The 9876-nt window shown below is 42.3% G+C and overlaps 1 long non-coding RNA gene across 6 annotated transcripts; it reads left to right on the forward strand.

Moving 5' to 3' along the window:
* The first annotated feature begins 2263 nt into the window (after positions 1-2263).
* LOC136481953 (uncharacterized) lies at positions 2264-8943 on the forward strand. 6 transcript variants are annotated; one of them, XR_010764920.1, is made up of 7 exons: positions 2264-2754; positions 2814-2975; positions 4687-4980; positions 6917-7266; positions 7449-7586; positions 7689-7837; positions 8632-8943. It is a non-coding gene; the product is annotated as an uncharacterized lncRNA (long non-coding RNA). The 6 variants fall into 6 exon arrangements; XR_010764922.1 differs by having other exon boundaries at positions 2264-2580; XR_010764917.1 differs by having other exon boundaries at positions 2264-2975.
* Positions 8944-9876: the final 933 nt, after the last annotated feature.

Raw genomic sequence — 9876 nt, forward strand, 5'->3', positions numbered from 1 at the left:
AGAACCAAGTTAAAAAGTCCCATCACGGGGTTCTGAGGAGGCCGTCACTAGCAAACTCCCCCAAATTGCAAAGCAGTATCCAAATGTTGATGCCATCAAATGGTCAAAGGATTGCCCGAAAACATATGAAAGAGGCAAGTCCTTCCTGCCAAACCGAGACATCTAGCGCCTACCACTTGGAATGAAAAGGTTCCATAATTGGTACTTGCGTGTTCTCCCAACGAGCATAGACCTCATACAAGCATGCTTCCCCACCGGCACATTTGGAAGCCCAACCGAAAAAATTGTCTTTGACTTCAATGACATGCAGACATGCTTTCACCTGTTGCTATGGAGATGAATCTAATTCGCACGTGGTGCCTGTAAGTCCTTGTCCTCCCAATATGATATCAATGTAATCTTTGAATTTTGTTGTAACTAACCCACGCCGTGATTTGTAGAATGCAAGTGCACATTGTCAAACAAATGCCAAATGTGAAAGCCGGGTATCTAGACCCTCAAGCTATAGCCCAAATAAATTTTAATTACCCTAAACAGTGGAAACTAGATGCCAAAGAGTTAGCTGCTGCAAAGACTATTCAAGAGAAAGAGCATATCCGTACGGTGAAACTAAGGGAAGAGTCCCTTAAGGTTGCGGCATACGTTGCCCTGGCTTTCAAAATACTCCAACAACACTCTACTATATGGCTACCATACAACTTCGAATAAGTTCGACTCTATACTTAAAGCTTTGTTCGATATATTTTATTCGATGCAAAAGAGCTTATCTAGTTCTATGATTAAATCCATACAACAGCCACTGGATTTGTATAGCCGTCGATGTCGGGAGGAGCATGGCATAGGTCTTTGATTCAATAGATAGGGACCCGGTGACATACAAAGACTTCATATCGATTCTCAAGACGTATACATATCGATAATCCTCATTAGCTTATATGTTTGTATGCATACTTGTAACGTTCACTTTTAGATACTAACAAGTTATATTTGCTAAATAATTCGAACACTACATTTAGGTTCTATGTCACTAAACATCATGGAAGGCATGATCCAGCAACGAAGGAAAAGCTGGCTATAAAAACACTATGTGCGGTAAGTATAACTTACTTCTTCAGTACTTTATTACATGGCTGTCAAAAGCATTACTTAACATTTTCATATGCAAAACATATAGTGCCCCAAGCAGAAGTCTGGGAGTGTACATTGTTGATACTATATATGTTCTATGATGAGTAACACCGGTGCCTACAGGAGACACCCCTTAAGGATAAGTTTGAACCTCTTCACCCGTAGTATAAAAACTTCATACATGGTATGAAATACTAAACCGAAACTTGTTCTCTTGTAGTGGAAAGAAGAGAAAGAAATGAAAAGAGACCCATACAAGGATGACAAACTTTTAGAGCTCGTCGGCGACCTTTACAACTTTATATTGGACCAGATTGTACACGTCAAAGGCGCCTACCATGACCGAGAGTCTGACTTAGGTAGAAATCCTCAGTACCAACACCTTCGTGAGACTGAAAGGCTAACTCTAGGATGTTGATAACAATGTGTATGGAATTTAACATTGGTTTTACCTTGTGAATTATGTCTATTTAATGATGGATTGTATATATTCTTGTGAATTGGACTTGTAATTGTAGTTTATATAATACTCTTGTGCTTGTAGTCTAAGGGGTTCGGAACGTTGGTCGCGGGGCGTTCGGCAACGCGAACATGGTTCGGAACGTTAGGTCGTGGGGCGTTCGGCAACGCGAACGCGGTTCGGAATGTTGGTCGCGGGGCGTTCGGCAACGCGAACGCTGGATGGATTATGCGGAAACAAACAGTATTCTGGTAGAATTTGAATCGTAAATTTGAATTTTTTAGCGGAAAAACGTACTGTGTGGACGGTTCTAGACTGAACCGCCCCTACAAACAGGTATTATAGGGGCGGCTGGTACTACAGTCGCCCCTACAAATCGATTTGTAGGGGCGGCCTGAGAACTGCCCCTACACATGCATGATTTATAGAGACGGTTTGATAGGGGCGGCTGGCCAAACCGCTCCTACAAAAGGTTACGAGTCGCCCCTGAAAAACGTTTGTGTAGTAGTGACCACAAGCAAGAGACATGTTACACAACCCAACTCACACTACGTTTAGTTTACAAACTCATCCAAGACGCGAATCACGTTGACAATCGCTCGTCGTGAATCCGAACTACGAGGGCATATATAACCGTTCGCACGAGCAATAGGTGATGTGTCGGGCCCAAGCATTAGGTGCTATGTCGGCCAATTTTAGTGCCTCTTAGACAGCTGAAGTATCCGATTCCCCGTCAGAGCCAAACCGGCCGATATGAACCGGCGTCGATCCGCGCAACGTGAGCAGTTGAGCACTCGGATATTCCGAGCGTGCACGCCGAGGCATAGGTGGACGGACGACATCGCCCGTACGCGCAGCAACCATAGTCCCGCCTCCCTCTCTCTTCCCCCTCATCGAATCGCACAGCATGCGCCCTATGCGCCCCGTGCCGCTGCTCGGAGCTCTTCCACCCGCCGCCGCCGCCTAAAGCTCGCCCGCCGAGATCGCCGAAGGTGAGGTACCGACGGAGCCGCGTTCTCTCTCTCTCTCTCGTTCGTATCTGCTCAGTTTCTTTCGAGAAACGCCGCTGCCGGTGTCTGCCTGTCTTCTTGGTCGGCAAGGAGCCAAGGACCTCCTGCTCCGCCCCGTTGCAGCTGACGTGACCCCAAGACGGGATCCGCGAGCCGGTAATGCATCTCCCCGAACCGCACATCTCTTTTCTCACTCATGACACTCGAGCTTGCAGATCTGGACGTCAAGGGTCTCCGCTACTGCATATCTTGATGGTGCCGTGCTGGATTTAATTTGGCTGCTGCTGCTGGTTTCTTGCTCCGCCAATCTCCTCTTCCGCAGCAACCAAGCATTGGGAGCTTCCTGAGCTCTTGTTTCTTCCATCTGATACAGTAAGGTGCAGCACAATCTCCTTTTTTTGTTATTTTTTTATTCTGTCCTATCAAATTGTTTGGATTATTCAAGGTCCCGGATCCATGTCGAATGATTTTTTTTTTATTTTTGATAACATGTCGAATGAGCTTTGTGGTACTAATCGTCATGCAAGCCCATTTTGTAACCCATGTTATACGTAGAGGTCAAAACAGAGTCGCGGTCCTAGGCATAGCGTCCCATGTCTATGTGGACGCAAGATTTCTTTTTTCTCACTCTCCTTTCAGTTTGGGGAAGATGTATCAACGCAAAGTTAATATGCGTCAACTGTACTCTAAATAGAGCAAATAAATCTAAACCATATACTTGACACGGCTACTCCTATCTTAACTAATTTTCTGCCTTCCATATCAACTATATATAAAAAAACTCGGACCGTGGGGGATAGCATGCGGCCTTCGAGCATTCGCATTAAAGCAGAGGACTCCTCACCTAGTCAAGAAAACCCCGAATTTCGTACCCCACATGCACATAGGGTCCCATTACCTGCGAGTGGGCTGGCGCCACAAATCTATGCTTTGGGTAACACGGGACAGATGAGGGTTTTTTTTTACCTCCGGTACTGCAATTCACCCCGTCAATAATGATTTGTTCCATGCGCAATCCAGACCGCAAGGGTGCCACCCGAAGTGCTTGACCAGCCGGTCTAGCATCCGTTGGCATATCTACTATATATACAGTCTATTAGGAATGTACGGTCCATCAATAATGATTTGTTGAGCCACCAAACCAAGGCGTGGATGTACTTAATGATTTCTCTCTCTTTTTATTAGTCATCTGGTAAGGATGAACATCTCTAATTGGCAGTATAACAAAATAAGGTAGTGTCATACCCAAATTTAAAGGCAAATCTAGATATAAATTATATGTATGCCCAAGAATTAAATACACACATATAGAGACAAATTAAAGGAGAATACTAAGCACAGTGCTTTATTATATCACAATTATTTAATTCATTACATAAATATATCAAAGTCTAGCAAGCGGAAATAAATAAAGATAACTCCATGGTGCCTCCATAGCCACAGGGACGGGCGACTTGTTGATCGCAAGACTAGTAATCCTTAGGAAAATTCTCATGACTATTGCCATCTGTTACCCATCCGGGATTTTTATCCAAGTAGTAAAAATAAACAAGCGTAAGTACATCTCGTGCTCAACAAGAATAACACGGGGTTCATGAGGTTCAAAAGATGGACATGGGTTTAACTGTATTTGGCTTTTATTGAGTCACAATTTTAATCAATTGAGTAGCAACAAGTTTAACATAAACCCAAGTAAACACATGATCAAGTAAACATGAATAATGAATAGCATAAACATAATTATCATTAATGATCATCTATTCCATAAGGGTCCAAGGCTACTCGTGACCATGAGCACGACTGATATACCAGTTTTACACTCTGCAGAGGTTGTACAATTTCACCGTGAGTCGTGATTCCCATTTGCCCGGGGTCATGACTTCCATAACACTTCCAAAGTGAGCGGGCAGAGTACACTATGAAGTCTTTCAGAAGTTCGTCTAACAAGTTAGGGCCACTAGGTTTTGACATGGCGCATCGCTAAGAGGGTTACGCCCCAATGGGATTCTTTTGGGTTTCATCTCCATTAAAATGGCTAAGTTTTTACATTGACTCGTCGTGCCTAACACAACCATTCTCCTTTATCAGGACTTGGGACCTGTTATGCTGTGACACCAAAGGCGCCCACCATAGGCGGAGTTACCACACATGCATGAACAAACTAATTAAAAGGGATCAAAACAACGAGTGATTTTCAGAAGTACTACTGTCAATGGGAAGTTCACTCGGATCCTTCTTTCAGTCATTAATTATTCCATCTGCACTATCAGGCACTATTGGGACAAAATTAAGGGCCTGTTTGGATGGAAGCATGGAGTACTTGCCTGGTAAAAAGTGTTGCCTGGAAGTTGCCTGGAAAATCGATGGAATCTGCCTGGCCAGGCAAGTTACAAGATAGTTCGTTTGGTTGGAAGCCTGTGCCTGGAAAAGCTAATAAAAGATACATTACATATTTAAAAGCTAATAAAAGGTATAATACCATATTTAAACATACACGGTTATGGTCTGAAAAAACTATTGTGAATATAAAGTGTGCTTTCTTGTCTAATAAAACTTTAATTTCTTTTGTTTAAATAATATATATGAAGACAAATAAAGGATTTAAATAAATAATAGAAAACAATAATCTACACACAAAAACGGTGATTTCAATGAACAGTAGCTGCACCGATTTAATATCCCGCCGGTAGGAAATCCTTTTAGCAGTAACAGTAACAGTTCTAAGAAATATTTGAAATAGCACAGTGCGTTAATGGATAATTCTTCAAATATTTAATAGTACAAGACCATCACATCGTACTTGATTGCATGCCAGGCAAACAAAGCAGCACCAGGCAACCGATTTTGCTCGCCTGGGCGTTGAAGCATTGCCTGGTGCAGGCAATGACCCAGGGTTCAATCCAAATGAGCTCCAGGCAAGCTCCAGGCCACTTGCCGGCCAGGCAAATGAGACCCAGGGCGTCAACCAAACACGCCCTAAATGCCTATTCAATCATGAAAGAGCACCAGGCAAGCAGTTCACAAAGCTGATCCGAAAAAGTACCAATGCAACATCAAGTTATATTCCTGTAAAAGAAAATAGTAAGGAAATCCTACTCACAAGTCAACAATTGATACTGCAAGTAGATGGTGTGAGATATCTATCACCAATCCAGCTATTAATTTCTAATTTAATAATAGGCAGTAAAAATTGCAAAAAAAAAAAGTAAGAACATTTACTGAATTTTACCTTTTCTGCACACCAACAAGAAACGAATACCTGTAAACACTTGCTGGCATGTCTTGTCAAATATATTTAGTTGAAACAACTGTCGACCCTGCATCTCTGACAGAAAAACACATCTGGGCTTGAATACAATTAGTGCACTAAATTTCATAGGTTGATTCAAATATTTAAGAACGTACAGGCTGGGGAAGATACATGCTTGGGGTAGATGTGAAGGCACCGTCTGGAGGGCAACAACAATGCAGATGGGATGAGAAGACAGCTTCGTCCATCAGATCTAGCAGGCGCATGCCCCTCTCCTCACCACCGAACCGATTGATCAGTACATGATCGAGGGTCGTGACTGCCCTGTAGGAACATGCCTTCAGATCCCATCTAGAGGAAGATGGCGGAGCAGACTGGATGGAGAGCCTCGAAAAAGGGATTAAAGATCCATGGAAGAGTTAAAGATCCAGGGTTAAAGATACAGGGAGTATCGATGTAGCATCCTTACTTCGATCCAGGAGCGGGCGTCGGCGCACGAGGCCTGCAGCCGCCGCAAGCGAAGTGCACCGCCAGGCGGCGATGCGAAACCCTACGTGAGAGGGAGCCAGGGAGAAACTGGTTTGAGGACATGTGTGCTGATCGGGAGTCTGGGTGAGGGAAGTTGTTTTTATGTTGAATCGTGAGGGATGGACAGGAAACACATCTTATTTCCGTTGCATGGCATATGTTGCTAGAGTGGGGTTTATGGTGTAGTGATTGCACTCACTACTCATTTGGTAGAATGCATGTGCCTCGTACTACAGTTAATTTTGATGAGAAGATTAAACTTAATTAGCTCATATTTTCATTTATCCGTAGGAAGTCTTGAATTCATTTGAAGACTGAACGAGGCATGGAATCTTTTTAATCCACTTAACGCCTTATTTGGCTGCACTTGTATCCACCTCATTCAACGTGTATTGGAGTGGAATTTTGCACCCCCAATCCACCCCAACACACGTGGAATTGAGTGGATATGTGTGCAGCAAAACAAGACTTAATTTTTTTTAACCATTAGTTTCTCTAAAATCATGCTATGATGCTTAATAATATTCTGTAACATTGTAGTTTATGTCGCTAAATTTATCCCAAAAGAGAAGTGGATTGTGGCCGGAGATGGCAATGGGTGCATTCATGTGTACAGCTACGATGAAGGCCAAGACAGCACAAGCTTTGAAGCTCATGATGGTCGCATCATGTCATTGGCTGTTCATCCCACTGATTTCTACGTGCTGTCATCGTCTCATGACGATCACCTGATTAAGCTCTGGCACTGGGACCAGTATTGGGACTTTGACAAGGAGCCCTGGGTGTGCAGTCGCACATTTGAGGGGCACACTGACATAGTGTCACGTCTAGTTTTTAACTGAGAGGACCCTGGCTGCTTCGCCAGTGCATCATGGGATGGCACTGTCAAGGTTTGATCAATTTTATTTTCCTGTTTGGAAAATTAGATAACTACTGTGATCCTTTGATTTCTGTTTTCCTTACTAAAGTGTGCTAACGTACCAACAATACGAAATGATTTTATGATGTTCGATCAACATTTTCCAAGAACCTATTTTGGAACGGGCCTGCTAATATATGGTTACATTCACAGATCTGGGGTCTTAACAACTGTGATGTGTCCAACACCATTACGTCGGACACGCATCAGGATGGCCTTGTCTGTGTTGATTTCATCTCCGGTGCTGATCGTCACCATCTTATCACTGGCTCAAAGGATCGGACTGCACAGGTTTCATTTTGCATCTTTATTTGTAGAGTACATTCATATTATTCATCTGCTGTTTCCATGGTTAATACCATTGCAATGGGTTCTGGCTTTTTTTTCAACCAGATCTGGGACCTGGAGATACATAGGCGCAGGGAATACCTACAAGGGCATACAGACCATGTTAGTGTTGTCTACTATCAACCAGATCATCAGAAACTAATTACAGGTTCACTTGATGGGACTATTCGGATTTGGGATGCCACTACTTACAGGTATCCCTTTGACATACATATATGGGCATTAGGTTCAAATAAGAACTAGTCAAAATAGAACAAATGTTACAAATGGTTATTATGAAAATTGTCATGGGCAAATACAGTGCACATAGTTGATGGATTGGTATCAAATTTGGCTGAAATAATCCATCCTGAGTTTTTATTACCAAAGAAGTTAACAATATATATAAGCTTCTTCCCTTGCAGGGCTTGAGAATATTATTGCTCTTAACCTAGGAGCAGTTTCTGATGTTGGATATATATAGGAGTTACAAAGGTACTTCAAAAGTTGCTGTTCCTCTGCTACTTTACTCGCAATGGTACTTCCAATGAATAGTGAATAATGAGCTACTTTGGATGAATAATGAACATGCATGGCTTATAAAGTACTATTTACTCTCTATACTATCCGATGGCTACAGTCTATATCCACTGGAACAGCAGACACCTTTTCATATTTGCTTTATAAATTTTACCATGGGCATCATATATTATCCTCTAATTATATAAGAAAAAATTCTTATATTCCTCCATTTTTTTTCATAATGGTTCATGTAAGCGGACACTATGAATCTAGTTGGTACAGGACACTAAGGATATCCAATAGCATACATGATGTGGTTCAATACATTTTAAGTAGGTTAAGACATGTATTTTGTTGAATATAAATTGTTTGCTTACTAAAACATTGTTAATCTTCGCTCATTTTCTTCAATTTTGATGAAACATACTTTGTTTTTCCTTCTGGCCCATGTCAAATTCATGACTAGGGAGTACACTAATTTGTGTAGGATTATTGTCGGGTGCTCTGAAGGAATAGCAACGATGGAGATTAATTTCCTTGAACTCTCAATTGCAAGCAAAGGACGAATGCAGATAATGCCATGAACATGAAATGGCATTTGTTATTACTACAAATCGTTTGAGTTGCGACGACAAAATGGCGGTTACACAAAGCTGGATGTTTGAGTCAACCGAATGGATTTGTTTCTTTATATTTCGTTTTGGAACTTGTGTGGTGGAGTGACATGGTGAACTATTTGTAGAATCGTAGTTGAGCCACATCAGACAGACTGATCGATCAGAATTTTTGTTAACTGGTATAGCATATCGTGGTGAAACTGGACTGAGTAGGTATTAAGGCCCACGTTACCTGGTGACCAGACATTTCTTCTCCTCTCCTCTTTGGAAGCCATTGCTGCGTTCACTCAAGTTCCTCCTGCGCTTTCATTTGCTTTGTCGTTTTAGCTGCAGTGTAGGAAATACAAAAATTGCTGCCATGGTAATTTCTTGGCTCCTCGTCCTTCCTCATCCATATGAATGTGTAATTCAATTTTGTTTGCGTCCCAAGTTCTGTGAAATATTACCAACAGAAAGAAACATGAAAGACTTCAGACTTTGGGATAATGAAACCTGTTCACAATTCAAGATTTATGAGATACAGAGTTCGATGAAGCAGTTCTGCTTTTTCATTAGTCTTATGAGGTTTGGTTAAAGTCATGAGATTTCAGGCGAATCGAATCTAATTCACGAAGTTGCTAGGCTACAATCAGTGGTGCAACCCACTTTGTGCTGTCTCCACCCTAATAAGCATGTACAAAAACGTAAAGGTATCACAATCACAGGTTACTCCACTTATTCATCATTACTCGCCTATGACAGATAAGCAAAAACTCAACTCAACCTTCCATCCATCTTATGCAGAGATCAACAGCGCAACAACAATAGTACGAATTGAGAACTAGAGATTATCAAAGTGTCAAAGCAGCTAGATTCACAAATATGGCTGCTACAATCACGGCATACACTGTCATGCTACCATCCATCATCAATTGCAACTACTGTCACACCAAACTCATCTCAACTGCATCACCAAAAGGGAGTTGTAGGCTGGTAGCCGCCATTGTCACCTGCTAGTTCCTAACCATCTAAACCCACCTGCTAGTGCTAGCTCAGACCTCCTGCTTGGCGAGGATGTGCTCGATCCACAGCGCGCGATGCGGTTCAGACATCACCAGAAAGGCCGCCCCACGGAG

Source organism: Miscanthus floridulus, chromosome 9 (assembly GCF_019320115.1).
Source record: "Miscanthus floridulus cultivar M001 chromosome 9, ASM1932011v1, whole genome shotgun sequence".
Taxonomy (NCBI): domain Eukaryota; kingdom Viridiplantae; phylum Streptophyta; class Magnoliopsida; order Poales; family Poaceae; genus Miscanthus; species Miscanthus floridulus.